The sequence below is a fragment of the Littorina saxatilis genome, linkage group LG9 (genome assembly GCF_037325665.1).
Source record: "Littorina saxatilis isolate snail1 linkage group LG9, US_GU_Lsax_2.0, whole genome shotgun sequence".
NCBI lineage: Eukaryota > Metazoa > Mollusca > Gastropoda > Littorinimorpha > Littorinidae > Littorina > Littorina saxatilis.
The window spans coordinates 29,894,906-29,914,905 of NC_090253.1; the positions used below are offsets into that span (position 1 = coordinate 29,894,906).

General features: G+C 42.0%; 2 long non-coding RNA genes across 4 annotated transcripts in view; both read right to left on the bottom strand.

Moving 5' to 3' along the window:
• LOC138975826 (uncharacterized) overlaps positions 1-3,210 on the bottom strand; it is a 4,233-nt gene extending 1,023 nt beyond the window's left edge. The window contains exons 1-3 of the long non-coding RNA XR_011458770.1: positions 1,981-3,210; positions 1,429-1,603; positions 1-1,072 (exon numbers count right to left, since the gene is read on the bottom strand). The exon at positions 1-1,072 is cut by the window's left edge and continues 1,023 nt beyond it. This is a non-coding gene — a long non-coding RNA (uncharacterized lncRNA). The remainder of the gene's footprint in view (positions 1,073-1,428; positions 1,604-1,980) is intronic.
• LOC138975833 (uncharacterized) overlaps positions 1-20,000 on the bottom strand; it is a 99,295-nt gene that overhangs the window by 73,278 nt on the left and 6,017 nt on the right. The gene's annotated exons all lie outside the window — the stretch shown is intronic.

Here is a 20,000-nt window from a genome sequence, read left to right on the forward strand (position 1 = left end):
AATTTAATTTTAATCATAATTTTTATATTTTTAATTTTCAGAGCTTGATTTTAATCCGAATATAACATATTTATATGTTTTTGGAATCAGAACATGATGAAGAATAAAAAAAAAGTAATTTTGAATCGTTTTATAAAAAAATATTTTTAATTACAATTTTCAGATTTTTAATGACCAAAGTCATAAATTAATTTTTAGGCCTCCATGCTGAAATGCAATACTGAAGTCCGGCCTTCGTCGAAGATTGCTTGGCCAAAATTTCAATCAATTTGATTGAAAAATGAAGGTGTGACAGTGCCGCCTCAACTTTTACAAAAAGCCGGATATGACGTCATAAAAGACATTTATCGAAATAAAAAATCAAAAATCTGGGGATTTTATACCCAGGAACTCTCATGTAAAATTTCATAAAGATCGGTCCAGTAGTTTAGTCTGAATCGCTCTACACACACACACGCACAGACACACACACACACATACACCACGACCCTCGTCTCGATTCCCCCTCTATGTTAAAACATTTAATCAAAACTTGACTAAATGTAAAAACAATCAGCCATATGATTTTTTTCTCGAATATTTCTTCTTCTTTCATACTACCTCTCCCCCCTCCATGTTCTATTCTTTCTTCACCGACACACATACAAACACAAACTATTTGAGGCTGTCTGCTGAAAACAATACACACACAAGTTGTGGTACTTCTAAATTTCATAACAAGGATTAATTGTTCAGTTTCCTTGGTAAATACAGCTTCCAGTTGTAGAAAGTAACACATGGTGCTGTGTGTCCTTGCACACGTGGGTCTGTCAGTCTGTCCATCACTTCACTGAATTGAAAATGTCATCCGTGCACTCTGCTATCGAACGTCTCCCTTTACTTTCAACAAACTGAAATGCCAATCAGGGTCGAACTTGATGTGGCCGACGATCAAGACATTTTCAAAATGGATTTGTGCTGTTCATTCACACACAAAACTGCATGCCTAAGTATTGATGCACCATGCCGAAGACTGAAGTTGCTACCCTCCTCTGTACCCCTGCCTCATTCGCAAGGTAGACGATTTGCTTCTCTGAAACAAAGGCAACCACAGAGTTGATCAACATATTATTTACTAACCACTATTTGCACAGCTCAAGTCTGGTTTTGGGTACCTGTCCACTTGCCATTTCTAAGCTGGTATGGTATGGTGACATTATCGAAAATGTAGTGTGTGTGTGTGTGTGTGTGTGTGTGTGTGTGTGTGTGTGTGTGTGTGTGTGTGCGTGCGAGTGTGTGTGTGTGTATGTGTGTGTGTCTGTGTCTGTGTGTGTCTGTGTGTGTGCTTCTTTGTTGGAGAAAACAACACATAAACACAAATATAATTGTATTGCTCCCCCCCTTTTTTTTAAAGGACTGACAAATTGTTAAGTATTAATATGTCTTTACCTACTGAGCAAAGTCCCAAGGGTAAACCATGCTGATTTCCTTGGAACTGGAACCGGCTGGACATTGCTGTTGCCCCATTCTGTCGAACACCTGCTTTGTGGCCAGGCACTTCTGTCTTTTGTTGTTGCACTGTCCGGTGAATTGCTGGACTTGTTTGCTGTTCCACGCCTGCAAACTGAGAGAAAGAGAGTAACATTGGTTGAATAAAAAAAAGAGGAATTTAAAAACATACTACACGTACACACATACCACCACCACCATCATCATCATCATCATCATCATCATCATCATCATCATCATCATCATCAAAATCATCATTGACATTATCATCTCTCTCCCTCTATCTACCCCTCTTTCTCTCTCTCTCTCTCTCTCTCTCTCTCTCTCTCTCTCTCTCTCTCTCTCTCTCTCTCTCTCTCACACACACACACACACACACACACACACACACACACACACACATACAAAAACCCTCACACAACACACACACACACACAAGCTGCGCGCGCGCACACACACAAAACACACACTGCAGTCTATATGGTAACTTACCTGAAATTGTAGCCTGTCATAGATCTAAGTGGAGACAGCAAACGGTAAGAGCAACAGGTTCTCATTTACGATGTCCGGGCATTCAAACGATCAGGAAGAGGAAGACCTTGCTTCGCAATAGGCCTATGCTCTTGGAGAACTCTTTAACCGATTAGTAGTGTGCGTTGTCATCATGAACGTTTACAACACCATCGTGATCAAAGTAGATCTGCTTCGACTTCGGAGTCACAAAATAATGTCCGGGCGAAGTGCAACAAAATAATTCTGAATTAACAGCATTGACCTCGTCAACAAAATCGTTGTCTTATCCCAAAGCGACTTCTGTCAGCAGAACATTCCGTGTTCAACTGAGAAGACTGACTTGCCCTTCCACTATCAGAATTCACAGCTGCAAAGAACAGAATGCCCCAGTCAGTAACCACTGATCTAAATATCAGTAACTTTAGCAAGGGAAGCAACTAAAGATGTAAACGGGGAGTAACTGTTCTTCATCGGGCAACTGCATTTGTCGTCTGCTTTTTCGTACAGTGCTACGGTCGCGTGAAAGTCAGATCTACCTGAACTATGCGTATAGATCCGTCTAGTGAAATGTAGCTGTGTGATGATTTGGCTACATCACTTTGCTGAATGTGCTTCCAGATGAAAGTTTATATTAAGCTTACTGTCAAACATTAAAAAAAAATAGGTAAGTTGTTTTAACTTGACCAAAACTAGCGACGAAAATTTTGTTCTCGAAGCACAACAAAACACTCTGTCGGCATTTTCGGCATCATCGCAGTCAACTTGTCATCGGTTCGATGTGTTTTTCCTGAGGAGGAATGAACATAAACATTTGTAGAAGTTTGTAATGTTGATCCCAAGACTATTTTCCATTACTTTAAATTGCTGTTCATTGTACTATCGCTGATAATTCATTGAACATTTTAGAAATTCAACTTGAAGTGGGCATCAGTCAGCACAGCAAAGTTTGTTTACATTTTGCTCTAACTTTGACCCCGCGTTTCTCCAATCAGAGGCTTAGCTCAACAGGGTCCCTTTTCGCAGAAATGGCCACATATCGCGACGGGGAAAGGGGGGGGGGGAGATGGGATAGAGCCACTTGTTAATTGTTTCTTGTTCACAAAAGCACTAATCAAAAATTTGCTCCAGGGACTTGCAACGTAGTACAATATATTACCTTACTGGGAGAATGCAAGTTTCCAGTACAAAGGACTTAACAGCAATACTGCTGGCTGAGGTGTTTGTTCGTACGTGTGTTTGTTTGTTCGTACGTGTGTTTGTTTGTTTGTTTTGTATGGTTGATTGGTATTTGGTAGTTTGTTGATTCTTGTGCTGAAGTTTGCGTTCTTGTTGTTCATTGTTCTGTGTTTGCTATTCTATTCTTCTGTACGCCTTTTTAAAGGACCATAACAGGCTCTTTTTAAGGTCAGGTAAAGCAGTTGGGGTTGATTTAATGATATAGGTAAGCATCTACAGATGCAAACACCGATCAGTAAATCTCAGGTTTTGTGTTGCATCAGTCTAATTTTACACAAAATGCATGCTCAAAAAGCGACCAAATTCGTCTGCTGCGCGAGACTTCAAATTCCCCGCGGCGGCAAGCCCTTGGCTGTGACGTCACAAGGGGGAGCCAGAAGCGAAAGTAGCAACGTTCGGTGTGCGTCTTTGCTGCAGCTGTGGATGCGCGCGTGCTCCCGACATCATGCCGAGAGAGTGTGCTGCTGCCGAATGTTCGGAGTTGCAAAAAAAAGACTCAGGCTTGCGTTTTTATTTGTTTCTATCCGACTGGGTAACAACTACAACGACGACAATAACACTAACAACAACTCGAAAACCAAGAACAACTACAATGTCAACAACAACAGCTTTACGTTGATAAACTGTAGGTGGAACACGATTGATTTGACACGTTACAACCTTGATTTCATCTACGACGACGACAACAACAACATCAACTTAAATTCGAGAACATAATTATACGTCTTCAACAACATAGTCAACAACAAATCCGATAGAACTTCAACTACAATCACAACAGTGATCATGGGCTGCCTAAATCTATTTGTTGAGTCTGGCAGACATTTTACTTCCACCCTTGAGAGAGAATGTTTTTTCCTCGTACACTTTGTGCCTCAAACCTGACTGATACAATTCTACATTTATCCCCGATTATCAACCCAAATAGGTGGGACAGTTCCGTCTCAACTCGGACGCCGCTGTAAGAACGATCTCCAGTAACAGACGCTGATAACGATACAGCTATCTGCTCGCTCCTAAGCCACTCCCCCAGCCTGTATGTCTACACACTGGCACCAATTAAACCTCCAACTGAGCTGTTAACCCGTGGTTTGTAAACATGTAAAAATATTGTACAAATTACGTCGAACCTAAATCCGCGATTTGTAAAAAAAAAATAATAATAATTAAAAAAAAAAAAATCTCTATTCAGCCTATTGTCCCATCGCTGGGAAATTCGGATCGCTTCCTCCCAGTGGAAAGCTAGCAGCAACAGAGTCACGCTACCCCAAAGTCAAGGGATCCATTAGATTTGTTTTTCTTTCTTTTTCCATTTCGTTATTTTCCTTCATCGCTGGCGAATTCGGATCGCTTCCTCCCAGTGAAAAGTTAGCAGCAACAGAGTCGCGCTTGTGGTCCAAGTTGTGGAAATTTCCAAGTTGTGGAATGTGTCCAAGTTGTGGTATGTGTCCAAGTTGTGGTATGTGTCCAATATGTGCAATGTTGTGGTATATGTCCAAGATGTGGAATGTGTTCAAGATGTGGTATGTGTTTGTTTGTTTGTTTGCTTAACGCCCAGCCGACCACGAAGGGCCATATCAGGGCGGTGCTGCTTTGACATTATAACGTGCGCCACACACAAGACAGAAGTCGCAGCACAGGCTTCATGTCTCACCCAGTCACATTATTCTGACACCGGACCAACCAGTCCTAGCACTAACCCCATAATGCCAGACGCCAGGCGGAGCAGATGTGGTATGTGTCCAAGTTGTGGTATATATGTGTCCAAGTTGTGGTATGTGTCAAAGTTGTGGTATGTGTCCAAGATGTGGTATGTGTCCAAGTTGTGGTAAGTGTCCAAGATGTGGTAATGTGTCCAAGTTATGGTATGTGTCCAATATGTGGTATGTGTCCAAGTTGTGGTCTGTGTTCAAGCTGTGGTATGTGTCCAAGTTGTGGTATGTGTCCAAGTTGTGGTATGTGTTCAAGATGTGGTATGTGTCCAAGTTGTGGTATGTGACCAAGTTGTGGTATGTGTCAAAGACGTGGTAATATCGTCATGTGTCCAAGTTTTGGTATGTGTCCAAGTTGTGGAATGTGATGGGACAATAAAGAAATGGAGAAAAAAAAATCTAATAGATTCACTGACTTTGGGGTATCGCGACTCTGTTGTTGCTAGCTTTCCACTGGGAGGAAGTGATCCGAATTTCCCAGCGACGGGACAATCTAGTAATGATATGGAGAAAGAAAACAAAATCAACGGAGTCGCGCTACCCCAAAAGTCAAGGGATTTTGTTTTTGTGCCTTGACTTTTGGGATGACAAGAAGATATCGGGAACGTTAACGTGATTTGTAAAAAAAATGATTACAAATAACGGGGCGCGCGGACCCTTGATTTTAACTCCCACGCTCAAAACTGTAAGGTTCAGCAGCTAAAGTTGCTTCTATGAATACGGCTTCTGACGTCATCGAAAATTTTACCCAGAATTCACGACTTCCGTACTCTCGCGGACGTTCGAGATACAATGGCCGCCAGATCGGAACGCGAAAACGCTTCGCTTCAGCCACAAAATTTGTCGGATTATGGCCTAAACGATTCCGAAATAAACTAAACCCTGTGAGGGAAGGTGAGAAAACAATTTCCTACGGCATGCATATGTCTGGTTAACCTAAGTCACGCCAAAACGCAAATAAACGCGTTTTTGACACCAAAAATAGCCTGTTGGGGTCCTTTAATCACATAAACCACACGCCAAAACCAGATAATCAAAACTTGACGCAGTGATTTTACAAAGATCTCTCATTCTTGTACCTGTGAAGCAAAGCACATTTCTTTCAACCTTCGTACCCTCATAGGAATGCGTTTGCAGATCTAACTTCGCCGCTCCAGGAGGGGGTGCGGGGGTTGCGTGGGGAGGGGATGTTGGATTTGTTGGTTTTGAGGGGGTTGAGGGTATGCGTGTGTGTGTGCATGTGCGTGCGTGTGTGTGTGTGTGTGTGTGTGTGTGTGTGTGTGTGTGTGTGTGTGCTTATAGTCAGACTTGTATAGCAAATATAGTCTTTCTGTATCAAATTGTGAACACCGCACCGCCCCCCCCCCCCTCCCCATACGCCCGATCCCAAGGTGAACTGTCACCCAGAAGCCTGCTGGGCTCACCGCGGTATCCCCATGGCGGAAAGGCAACATCAACACAATTCATGAATGAATGGGTAACTGTACTCTGCAATTTCTTCCACGCCCCCTTGTGTGAAGTATTACATTTTCAAGGCGTAAGAAGACAGTGAAATATGATCTACTTTCCCTACTCTCCTTTCTTTCTTCTAAACGGGCTAAAATACACTCTCGTCGGTGCCTTTTGAAATCTCGCGTAAAACCATACCTAACTTCGTCGAGATGGAAGTAGAGCGTGCAGGTTTTGAGTATTGTAAAGGTTCTAAGGGCAGAGATGGCACGGACATTATGTTTTATTACAAGTGAGGTTACCTTCACGGAAATTCGGGTTGCTTTTTTCTGGGGAAAGCGAGCTGCCATACAGTACGGCGCTACCCTATCTCAGGTCTTGTCCAGATTGTTTCTTTCAATTTGTGTGTGTTTGTGTTTATTTTTTGTTATGGGATAAGGTCATTCCTCCACTAACTATAGACACACACCAAAAATCAACATCCTGACTACTACTTCTGCTGAGTGGGAAGTGCTCTAGGGAAAGCAAGCTGCCATACAGTACGGCGCTACCCTATCTCAGGTCTTGTCCAGATTGTTAATTATATATAATTTTTTTGGGGGGTGTTATAAGGTCATTTATCCAACATACGTGAGAGAGACACCCGTGAGATGATAATCGTATAAATCACACGTGTGTATATCATGTAAAAGAGGTCATGTCAAGCAAGTCTGGCAAGGACCTGTTTTTCCACTGCTTATGATGCTAAAGTCACCGAGACAAACGTCATTATAGAAGAAAAAAATTGCGCTCGCTAATTACCCTCCATGAATCTTTAGAACTAACACGTCACGCCACACTTTCAGAGTGACCTACGTTTCTTTGCTTTGACGTAATAGATTGCACGAGGCTTCAGAAGAGATCGAGGTTCCAAAACAAGCGTCTTCAATTTAGCTGCCTCGACTGCAGGACATTTTCAGTAAAATACACGTAAGAACAGTATGTAGGATAAACAGAATACTACATGGCTTGCTGCGTCGTACCACATTTACACTCGTTGCTTTTTCAAATAGTGAACAGCTCGCTTTCGCTCGCAGTTCAATATTTAAACAAACAACTCGTGTAAATCTGGTACGACACAGCAAGCCATGTAGTATTCTCTATTCCTCCACTTAACATAGGCACAAACCAAAAATCACTATCCTGATTGCTGCTTCTGCTGAGTGGGAAGTTAATAAATTTATGATAAATTAGTTTGGGTAGATTGACACCAGTGTCAGCTTGGAAATTAATTCACCATATTACATCCTGCACCAACAGAGTGACGGATGTTCAATTGTGGTGTGTGTCCAAGCGGAGGTGTTTCTTGTGTTTATCCTATGTAAAAGCCTTAGCAGACATGAGATAGAGGGTCAACTAGTTTATACGGGGAGGACTGTGCTTTGAATTGGGTTACGACCTTTAAAGTAAAGGAGACGTCAAGCCCCTTTCCTTCTCACAACGCGTACTTGATGATCCCAGCGGTCAGTTTGTTTGTTTGTTTGTTTGTTTGTTTGCTCAACGCCCAGCCGACCACGAAGGGCCATATCAGGGCGGTGCTGCTTTGACATATAACGTGCGCCACACACAAGACAGAAGTCGCAGCACAGGCTTCATGTCTCACCCAGTCACATTATTCTGACACCGGACCAACCAGTCCTAGCACTAACCCCATAATGCCAGACGCCAGGCGGAGCAGCCACTAGATTGCCAATGTTAAAGTCTTAGGTATGACCCGGCCGGGGTTCGAACCCACGACCTCCCGATCACGGGGCGGACGCCTTACCACTGGGCCAACCGTGCCGGTCAGCGGTCAGTTGTACAGTCCAAAGCTTGATGTCTGTGGAGGCCGATATTTTGCCAATTCCGCAATTAAACAACAACAACAACAACAAGAACAACAACAACAACGACATCAACAACAACAACGACATCAACAACAACAACAACAACGACGACATCAACAATAACAACAACAACAACAACAACAACAACTTAAGATACCTTCCTTCTCAAAGCAAACTCACAAAATAAGTTACAGTTTTGGTCATGAGGATCGCAAACTCACTTAAAACAGCAGAGTGTTGCAAAATGAATACACCTTTCGGAGAAACCGACACCGGGCAAACTTTTCTTGAGAAGCGTGCAAAGCTACGAAAGATCTTTGACACTGGTGTTATTTACTGAACTAACCCCCAACCAGAACCACCCCCCGCCCCTCCTCCGACGAACCCCCCCCCCCCCCCCCCCCCCCAACTATCGCCCCCCTCCGCCAAACCACCACCCCGCCCCAAAGAAAATTGTACACTGAAAGCTGGCATCATCAAGTACGTGTTCTGAGAAGGAAAGGGGCTTGACGACTCCTTCACTTAAAAGGTCTTAGCCCAATTCAAGGCACAGTCCTTCTCGTGTAAACGATTTGACCCACCATCAGGCAAGGCTTTCACCCAGGCTGAGCCCGAGAATACCCCTCCGCTTGGACCGCACACCAACATTCAACTTCAGTTATAAATGCTTTCTGAGCAGAATGTATTTTTGTGAATTCATTTCTCAACTGATACTGGTGTACGTGTCGATCTGCCAAAATCAATTCATCATACAAATTCCCACTCAGCAGAAGCAGTAGTCAGGATGTTGATGTTTGGTATGACCTTATCCCATAACAATTTTTTTTTAAATTACAAATATGTGCAGACCTGAGATAGGGTAGCGCCGTACTGAATGGCAGCTCGCTTTCCCCAGAAAGAAAGCAACCCGACTTTCCACGAGGGTAACCTCACAGGACTATGGACTCGTATCCTTATCCTCAGCCTGATCCTTACAGCGGGCAAACCTGTTTTCTCGGGACCTTACCCTTTTTACATTTAGTCAAGTTTTGACTAAATGTTTTAACATAGAGGGGGAATCGAGACGAGGGTCGTGGTGTATGTGTGTGTGTGTGTGTGTGTGTGTGTGTGTGTGTGTGTGTGTGTGTGTGTGTGTGTGTGTGTGTGTGTCTGTGTGTGTGTGTGTGTGTGTGTAGAGCGATTCAGACCAAACTACTGGACCGATCTTTATGAAATTTGACATGAGAGTTCCTGGGAATGATATCCTCGGACATTTTTTCGTTTTTTCAATAAATACCTTTGATGACGTCATATTCGGCTTTTTGTAAAAGTTGAGGCGGCACTGTCACACCCTCATTTTTCAATCAAATTGATTGAAATTTTGGCCCAGCAATCTTCGACGAAGGCCGGACTTCGGTATTGCATTTCAGCTTGGTGGCTTAAAAATTAATTAATGACTTTGGTCATTAAAAATCTGAAAATTGTAAAAAAACCATTTTTTTATAAAACGATCCAAATTTACGTTTATCTTATTCTTCATCATTTTCTGATTCCAAAAACATATAAATATGTTATATTCGGATTAAAAACAAGCTCTGAAAATTAAAAATATAAAAATTATTATTAAAATAAAATTTCCGAAATCGATTTAAAAACAAATTCATCTTATTCCTTGTGGGTTCCTGATTCCAAAAACATATAGATGTGATATGTTTGGATTAAAAACACGCTCAGAAAGTTAAAAAGAATAGAGATAAAGAAAAGCGTGCTATCTTTCTCAGCGCAACTACTACCCCGCTCTTCTTGTCAATTTTACTGCCTTTGTATCGAGAGGTGGACTGACGATGCTACGAGTATACGCTTTTGCTGTAAAAATGGAGTGAGTTCAGTTTCATTCTGTGAGTTCCACAGCTTCTTCTTCTTCTGCGTTCGACGGTTGTGTCTAGGGTCGTAGTTCCGCTGCTGTCGTGAACTGGAACGTCGCTTTCAGGTCTTCTGACGTTCCCCAGAGCTTGGTCTCCAGTGTAGCTCCTTCTGGCCAGATGTTCCACAGCTTGACTAAATGTAGTAATTTCGCCTTACGCGACTTGTTTTTCAATCAAATTGATTGAAATTTTGGCCAAGCAATCTTCGACGAAGGCCGGACTTCGGTATTGCATTTCAACTTGGTGGCTTAAAAATTAATTAATGACTTTGGTCATTAAAAATCTGAAAATTGTAAAAAAAAAAAATTAAAAAATTATAAAACGATCCAAATTTACGTTCATCTTATTTGTTGTTGTACTTTTAATTGTTCTATTCTGTATATATATGTTCTTTTGTAAAGGGCCTAGAGCCATATGTTAGGCACTTAAAAATGTCCAGTTATTATTATTATTATTATTAATGTGAGCTTGTGACCGACGACAGTTACGGTGCACATGCACTTGTGTACATCCGTTTGAACTTGTGAACTTGGGTACCCCTGTACTATCGGGGATCCACTAAGGTTTCCGAGACTGTGTTTTTTTGGTAGTGAAATGGTCTGACGGAAGAGCCGATTCTTAAATTTGCATAGGTAAAACGATTGTTTTTTGGTATAAGTTTCTGGAGTAAAATTGTGATTAATGTTTTTGTGAACAAGAAACAATTGACAGGTGACTTTATTCCATCTCTCTTTTTCTCTCCGCCGCGATGTAATTTTGAATAGTTGAAGGTGATGTTAAACACCAAGTAGAGAAAGTAAGGTACTCGACACCCCTCGAGTCGAAAGTGTGTTAACCTTGTGACGCAGGCACGCGGAATGTTGGGCCCTGGGACCTACTGAGACTTTCTTTCTGCTTGGAATTCTGAAGAAAGACAACGTATATTTTTGTGCGTGTGTTTTCTGGACGCCCGGTGTGACATGTTTGGTCACAGGCTGAAATCCTTTGGGATGTGAGGAATTCTTTTGCTGGTAGGTTAATACAATTTTCTTTCTGTAAATGGGTAAGCAGTGAGAAGAAGAGTATGCTGCTTGGGGGAGGATTTATTTGAATGTTTATGAAGACTGTATTATGAGTTGAATGTTTGGGAAAACTTTTGTTTATTGAATGCTTTAGAAAACCGGTTGAGAGAACGGTATTGTAGGTATGTTATTTGATAAGAATGATGTGTTGTGTTGTTCAAAGAGTTAGTTTGTGGTAGTTGAAATTGTTGAGTTGTTTACGTATGCTTACGGCGTGCATTCTGTGGTTTGCAGGATGGCGGAGTGTGCGACGGGGTCTTTTTTTTTTAGATGGGGTTTTCGTAGACGGGTTTTTTAGATGGGTTTTCTAGCTAGGTTTTCATAGATGGGGATTTCGTAGATTAGTTCTCGTAGACTGGTTTTCGTAGACTGGTTCTCGTAGATTAGTTCTCGTAGACTGGTTCTCGTAGACTGGTTCTCGTAGATTAGTTCTCGTAGACTGGTTCTCGTAGATTAGTTCTCGTAGACTGGTTCTCGTAGATTGGTTCTCGTAGATTAGTTCTCGTGGACTGGTTCTCGTAGATTGGTTTTCGTAGATTAGTTTTCGTAGATTGGTTCTCGTAGATTAGTTTTTGTGGACTGGGTTCTGTAGACTAGTTTTTGTTAGAGGGGCTCAGTGAGTTTTTGTAGATTTGGTTTTTTTAAGAATTGTTTTTAGGTTGTTTTTTTAGATTTCGTTTGTTTTAGATTAGAGTTTCATTGGGTTTTTTGGGGTTAAAGTGGAGAGTGAGGATTTAGAGTAGAGTTTTAGAGTGTAGTTTGGAGGAAGGATTTAGTGTGTTTTTAAAGTCTAGCGTTAGAGGGAGAATTTAGAATATAGTTTTAGAGTGAAGAATTGAGAGCGTTGTTTTTGGAGTTGTTTAGTCCTGTTGTAATACATTGAAAGTTTTGTATTTGAAAGTAAACCCCCGTTATCCCACACATTCCCCTTTTCATCTTATGGAATAAAAGAACCTGGTAATATAACTTGTGTCAGTTGCTTTGAGTGTTTGTGCTCGGTGAGAAAGGGTAAAGTAAATTGGCACTCGGTTACATTAAAAACACCCACAGATCAATAGAAAGCAAGTTTTCCTTCATTCAATTAATGGAGACCACCAACCTTGAATAAAGCTCGTGACATTTCTCAGGAAATCATTCGACCCACTCTCCATGACATTGCTTTTTTACGAACATGAGTACTAGTTGTGATTGCCATGTTTAAAAAAAACGAAAAGCAGGTTGGATATTCGTCGCATTTTTTTTTTTTTGGCGACAAACTGTGTGAATGATTGAACCAAACTCTATCTAGAGTAGGCCTACTGCCAGGGGCAAATAAATTGTCCTTAGCGCTTAACAACCTAGCTTTTGGACACAGAAAAAAAAGTGCGAAGCGCCCAGCCTTTGAATTGCAAATAACGTTCCCCTACCTTTGTACCGTTCAATAAAACCTGTAATTTGACTACTGTGTTTGGGAGAATAAAAGAGAACGATGGGAATACCCACCATTCCTAGAATGAAAGGCACACGTGCACTCCTTAGATTTGGCCAGTCGTTTACAGGGGATAAGAGCATCCGCCATTTTGACACATACACAAAATCAGCATCCTGACTGCTAGCTGTGGTGGGTTGGAGTTTTTAGATGAATTAATTTCTTAAAAAGTCACTAGTGGATTTTACAAGATAAATTAATCAAAAATTCCCTATTTTGCAGGGAGACCAGTCAGGATGTTGATTTTTGAGTTATGTGACCAAAAGCAGGGATGGTCTTATCCCATGATATAAGCCTGGCCAGGAGTTGTCTGCCTGCGCGAAAAGTTATCTAGTATCTGCGACAGGCAGATCCAAAAATCCCAGCTTTTGAATTAAATATAACTGTCCCCTACCTTTCTGCCGTTCAAACAAAATCTGTAATTCGACTACTGGAGACTGTTGAAAACGACGTTAAACACCAAATAAAGAAAGAAAGAAAGAAAGAAAGAAAGAAAGAAAGAAAGAAAGAAAGAAAGAAAGAAAGAAAAGACAACTGGAGATAGAAGAATATAATTGCACAATGGAAACATCTCACATTCCTAGAATTAGGCATTTGGCGCCTGTTTTCTGCCCTACGAACCCAAGAACAGAGGATTGGGTTTCTAGACACTGAAGAGTTGTTTACAGATACAGTCGATCCTGCCTTGGCGATCACCTATCCGTAACGATCTCCTGCCCACACCGACCAGCCCAAAGGATACCCAAAGAGTTTTCTCTTATATAACATTCACCTTATAACAGCGACCACCTGTCGATCACAAACGATCACTTTGGGCGAGTTCATTGGAAGGTCGTTATAGACAGCTTCGACTGTAGATACGTTTGCCTAATTATGGTCTTTGCACAAAAGTGAACGATGGCTTTTCTGTCTTAACAAAAGTGCAATGCATACGCAGCAGACTTTCTAGGGCAAGGAACTGTCTGAAAGCGTCTCCTCAAAGAATTGGTGGATACTGTCGCTTTCAAGATGTGTGGTCAATGTTTGTGAGGATTTTGGTCAGGCAGTGTGTGGGAGGTGTTGAGTCCTTTGTGCTGGAAACTTGCATTCTCCCAGTAGGGTCATATATTGTACTACGTTGCGGGCCCCTGGAGCAATTTTTTGATTGGTGCTTTTGTGAACAGGAAACATTTAACAGGTGGCTCTATCCCATCTTCCCCCCCCCCCTTTCCCCTATCCCATCTCCCCCCTTTCCCTCGTCGCGATATAACCTTCGTGGTTGAAAACGACGTTAAACACCAAATAAAAAAGTAAAATGTCGCTTTCAAGATACTTTCCTTTCCGTGAAAACTATTTTCTACATGAAAGCAGACGGCCAAGGGTGACTGCGCAAGAGAGAGAGACGGAAAATAAAAGACCCAAAAGTGCTGTATTCGCGTATTTACGAACTTGATGATACCGGGCGTTACTTTCTCTTCCGATACGTTTGTCGGAGAGCCTAAGTGTATAAACGGTTGTGTAGTTACATATCTTTTTTTTGTTTCATGCATGACCATTAATCAGCGTGTACATGTGATACGAGTATACTTCTGCTTGGGCACATACCAACATTTCACAGCCAGGCCGCATTCTGAGCGGGAGCTCTCTTGCTAAATCTATTTGAAAACCTACACCCAGGTCTGCCTGCACAATTAATTCAGCAAACAGCCCCCCCCCCAAAAAAAAAAATGTATATATCATTTTAAAATCCATAAATCAATCACAGTCCTATCAAGTGTCACAGTACTATTTTCCATGCGATAACAATTGTCACAGCCTTATTACACACACAAGCACACAATGTGGTTACAAAAAAACAAAAAGTGCAACCCCTTTTAAGAACCCCTAATTTCTCACATTGTCTGTTCGTTGCGTCTGTAAATGTACCCCATTTTAAGACCTGATTGTCTCACATTGTCTGTTCGTTGCGTCTGTAAATGTACCCCATTTTAAGACGTGATTGTCTCACATTGTCTGTTCGTTGCGTCTGTAAATGTACCCCATTTTAAGACCTGATTGTCTCACATTGTCTGTTCGTTGCGTCTGTAAATTGACCCCATTTTAAGACGTGATTGTCTCACATTGTCTGTTCGTTGCGTCTGTAAATTGACCCCATTTTAAGACGTGATTGTCTCAGATTGTCTGTTCGTTGCGTCTGTAAACTGACCCCATTTTAAGACCTGATTGTCTCAGATTTGTGGAGGTCTCCAAAGGGATGTTTCACTTTACCATCTTTTTGGTTAAAGACCCCAAGTATCTCAAATTCTGGCTACACACCCTTCAGTAGATGTCCGTTTGTCATGTGTTCAGTGTCAACGTACTTCCTTTTTGAGGCTTTTATTCTTGTTTCTTTTCGCTCAAGTAAACTATCAGTACATTCCTAATCGGCAATTACCCCCCCCCCCATTTTTACCCCTCTGTCTATGTCATACACCTCACCAGGTGTAATCGTGCCATGAATAGCACCCCTCCCGCCCCTAAAAAAAGAAGAAGAAAAAAGAAAACAAGTCGCGTAAGGCGAAAATACAATATTTAGTCAAGTAGCTGTCGAACTCACAGAACACGTGGAATTGACAAGAAGAGCGGGGTATTCGTTGCGCTGAGAAGGATAGCACGCTTTTCTGTACCTCTCTTCGTTTTAACTTTCTGAGCGTGTTTTTAATCCAAACATATCATATCTATATATTTTTGGAATCAGGAACCGACAAGGAATAAGATGAAAGTGTTTTTAAATTGATTTCGAAAAAAAAAATTTGATAATAATTTTTATATATTTAATTTTCAGAGCTTGTTTTTAATCCGAATATAACATATTTATATGTTTTTGGAATCAGCAAATGATGGAGAATAAGATAAACGTAAATTTGGATCGTTTTATAATTTTTTATTTTTTTTTACAATTTTCAGATTTTTAATGACCAAAGTCATTAATTAATTTTTAAGCCACCAAGCTGAAATGCAATACCGAACCCCGGGCTTCGTCGAAGAGTACTTGACCAAAATTTCAACCAATTTGGTTGAAAAATGAGGGCGTGACAGTGCCGCCTCAACTTTCACGAAAAGCCGGATATGACGTCATCAAAGACATTTATCAAAAAAATGAAAAAAACGTTCCGAGATTTCATACCCAGGAACTCTCATGTCAAATTTCATAAAGATCGGTCCTGTAGTTTAGTCTGAATCGCTCTACACACACACACACACACACGCACGCACACACATACGCACATACACCACGACCCTCGTTTCGATTCCCCCTCGATGTTAAAATATTTAGTCAAAACTTGACTAAATATAAAAAGGAGAGAGAAAAAGAAAAGAAGGAGAAAAAAAGAGACACATAATTTGGGTCATACAAGCGATTACATTTCTTGTTATTTCCTGTTTGGGAAGCTTCTTTGCAAAACCCCAACACAAGGGTGAATACTATTATAATGATTAATGATTTTTAGAATTGAGCTTGGCCCATGGATAGTAACTAAGCCTAATGGATCTTCAAAGAAGGCGATGTGTTAAAATGCGTAAAGTATAGAGAGTAATGCTGTATACATATTTTCTGTTGGTGTTGTTGTGGTTCCTCGAAATGTCTCGTATTTGTACGTGTATGTGCAACATTGTGTGAATGTGTGTGTCAGGGAGGGGGGGAGTGGCGTACGTGCTTGTGTCAGTGTGTGTGTGTGTGTGTGTGTGTGTGTGTGTGTTTGTGCGTGCGTGCGTGCGTGTGTGTGTGTGTGTGTGTGTGTCTGTGTCTGTGTGTGTGTGTGTGTACGCAGTGCGTGCGTGTGTGCACGTGTGTGTGCGTGCGTACTTGCGTGCGTGGGTGGAAGGTATGTATGTGTGTGTGTGTGTGTGTGTGTGTGTGTGTGTGTGTGTGTATGTGTGTGCGTGCGTGCGTGCGTGTGTGTGCGTGCGTGTGTGTGTGTGTATATGTGTATGTATGTGTGTGTTATAGTGCACGTCTTTGTGAGTATGCGTGCGCCCTCCATGGTTTGATTGTGTTACAAAGGGGATTTTGTAACGTGCAGGCGCTAGTATTTACACTTCGACGGTCAACATGGCTTGGTGGTAAGACGCCGGCTTCCAAAGCGGAAGGTCGTTGGTTCGAATCCCGGCCGCCCCTGGTGGGTTAAGGTGGAGATTTTTCCGACCTCCCAGGTCAACTTGTGTGCCGACCTGCTAGTGACTTAACCCCCTTCGTGTGTACACGCAAGCACAAGACGAAGTGCGCAAGGAAAAGATCCTGTAATCCATGTCAGAGTTCGGTGGGTTATAGAAACACGAACATACTCAGCATGCTTCCTCCGAAAGCGGCGTATGGCTACCTAAATGGCGGGGTAACAACGGTCATACACGTACATTTCCACTCGTGCAAAAACACGAGTGTACGTGGGAGTTTCAGCCTACAAACGCAGAAGAAGAAGAAGAAGAAGAAGTATTAACACTTCAAATGCTTCAGTCACATTAAATTCTCCTCCACTCCACGCCTCTCGTTCCTACCTTACCAACCCCCTCCGCCACTAACTCCCCTCTCCCACACGCAAACAGCATAGTACCTTTTCTTTAAACACCTGTTTGTTTGATTGAAACCTTACGTTCAACAGGAACTACCCGGTGACACAATTCTCACGATTATTTGAAGAAAAAAACACAACAATTCTTTTCACACAGACTTCAGAAGGCTTCACGCGTAATTCTCGATGTGAATTTAATAACGGCTGTACCCAGATTTTCTGGGCGACCCCTGTGACGAACGCAATGTTCTGCTTTTGTCGACGAATGGTGACGGAGAAGACAAGACAACCGGACTCTGAGGTGAGTAAAAATATGTTCACACAGGTGTAATTGCTCTGCATGTGTTTGGAATTTTTTGCCCAGCCGCTTCCTCGAAGTAACAACCGCCATAATAAGTGTTTTCTAACCACTCCAAAGCTTTCATATGTTTAATTTGGCAGATGTTTAAGTGACGGACTGATATCCGCGTGCGTGTGTGTGTGTGTGTGTGTATGTGTGTGTGTGTGTGTGTGTGTGTGTATGTGTGTGTATGTGTGTGTGTGTGTGTGTGTGTGTGTGTGTGTGTGTGTGTGTGTGTGTGTGTGTAGTGTTTGAGCGTGCGCAACGAAGAAAACAGACATACATAATGATGGAGGTGCGCACGGACAGACAGGCAGACAGACAGACAGACAGACAGACGAGACAACCGGTCCCTCATCGCGCTCGCGCTGAATCATTGGGTGCTGATTTTTGTGTGTGACCAATTGAAGGGATGTTCGTATCTAACGTGAAAGCCGGGCCAGTATTAGTAATGTTATATCCGACATCACAATAATATTAACAGCTATTGTGTTTTCAGCGTAGCAATAGGGTCCGATATTTAGACGAGACAAGTATAATGCCGACGAGTCGAAGACGAGTCGCATTATACTTGTTCGAGTCTAAATATCGGACCCTATTGCTACGTTGAAAATACAATACCGATTATATAGCTGTTCTGACCTTGATTTGTTGTTCCAAACTTACAAAATGACAGTTTTTGCGTCGATGCCTTGATCTCAGGTTTTGATAGCAGACGCCGTTTTTTATTCGCATTAGTTTTGCGCAGGGGCCACACTGACTTTGGGAACACAGCTGTTAACATCTTTTTATTAGTTCATTCGTATGTACAACAACAAGAAGTTTGAGTTTTTTTAAATTTTGAACAAGACTACTTATGAAGAAGACCAAAACACAACATCAACGGAAAACTAGAAACAACTGAAGAACTAGGATGCAACAAGCGGAGGAGAAGAGAACAGCTAATCCGTACAACGCGAACAGACGGCAGCGAAGTTTTCAGTTTGGTGAATGGCATTTATACTTGTCTCGTCATGAAGCGAATTTTTCAACCTCAGTTATAAACGACTACATGAATGTTAGTGCCATGGGTTGAACATCAATACTTCAGAGGGGAAGTGGGGTATTTAGTGTGGAGTTACGAGATAAGAAAAGCCGAATGCGAAAGTTTGTGTCAGTCGGCAACTTAGCTCACACAGGCACACAAAAACGGCTGTTCCGTTGTACTCCCCTGTTTGTACTACATCTTTCGACTTTGGGCATTTTGTGGTGTTTAGGGACAGAAAATAATTGGTTTAGTCCTGTTTCATCAGGAAGTTAGCAGAAAAGGGTATGCTATCGACATTTGTAAAGCTGAAAAACATTCCCGAGAAGAATTTCAAGTTGTCAGTGTGTGCTGTTGTCGATTGAAACATCGTGTGGTACAGATGGGTAAACCGGAACCATGCGTCTTTGTTATTGTCAATATGCTTTTGGATATTGGCAAAAATGGCCGACTTCCGTAGCATTATGCTTTGTTGATCGGAAGAAACCATCCAATCACAGCCCCCGAATTCCCCCACGTGTCCATCAGAATAGCTATATTGTGTTATACTCCAATTGCGAAGGAAACGTAATGTAAGCGTTTGCTTGAGTTTTTTTCTCGATTATTTCTCGTGTTATTATTGTATCATGTTTAATTGAATAAAACCTTGTTGAAACCAAAGCCTGGCCAAATCTTGTATGGTGAGTCAACCTGTGTTTCGGCACGAGAAAAAAATTGCCCTTGACCTGATCAATTGATCACAGTGGCCCAGATTGGCCAATCGTCATCCTGGCTCTCTGTTCATACGCGAGAATGAAGGTAACTTTAAAGTTATGCAGCAACTTTGCTCGTCCTAAGGCTGTCACACATTTCATTCCGTATGCCTGTCAGGACTAAACAGGGACGGGGTTGTTTGCGCATGTAGGAGTAACCATCTAGCCACTCCCCCACACTCTCCATCCAGTTTTAAAAGAAACACACACACACACACACACACACACACACACGTGCACACACACACACTCACACACGCACACACACACACACACACACACATACACACACACACACACACACGCACGCACGCACGCACGTACGCACGCACGCACGTACGTACACAATCTCGACATTCATCAGTTTTGTAAAGACAATTTTTTTGAGGCTGTATCTAGTTACACAAAAACAAAACAAAGTAAACTTAACGTAATAACGTTGCGATTGTAATCTAGCTACGCCACAAAGAAGGAAAAGCCGGAAGGAGAATATGATACGATGCATCCGAAAACAGCGAGGCTATCAAGCATAAGGGGGCCTCACATTGGGCGCAGACTGCCATAAAACAGACTGACCCACTGACCCACGGGGGGTGTTTTGGAAAGAAAGCTTCAAGGCGAAGTCTAGTCGAGTCAAGAAGAGACAGTCTTGAGCGGTG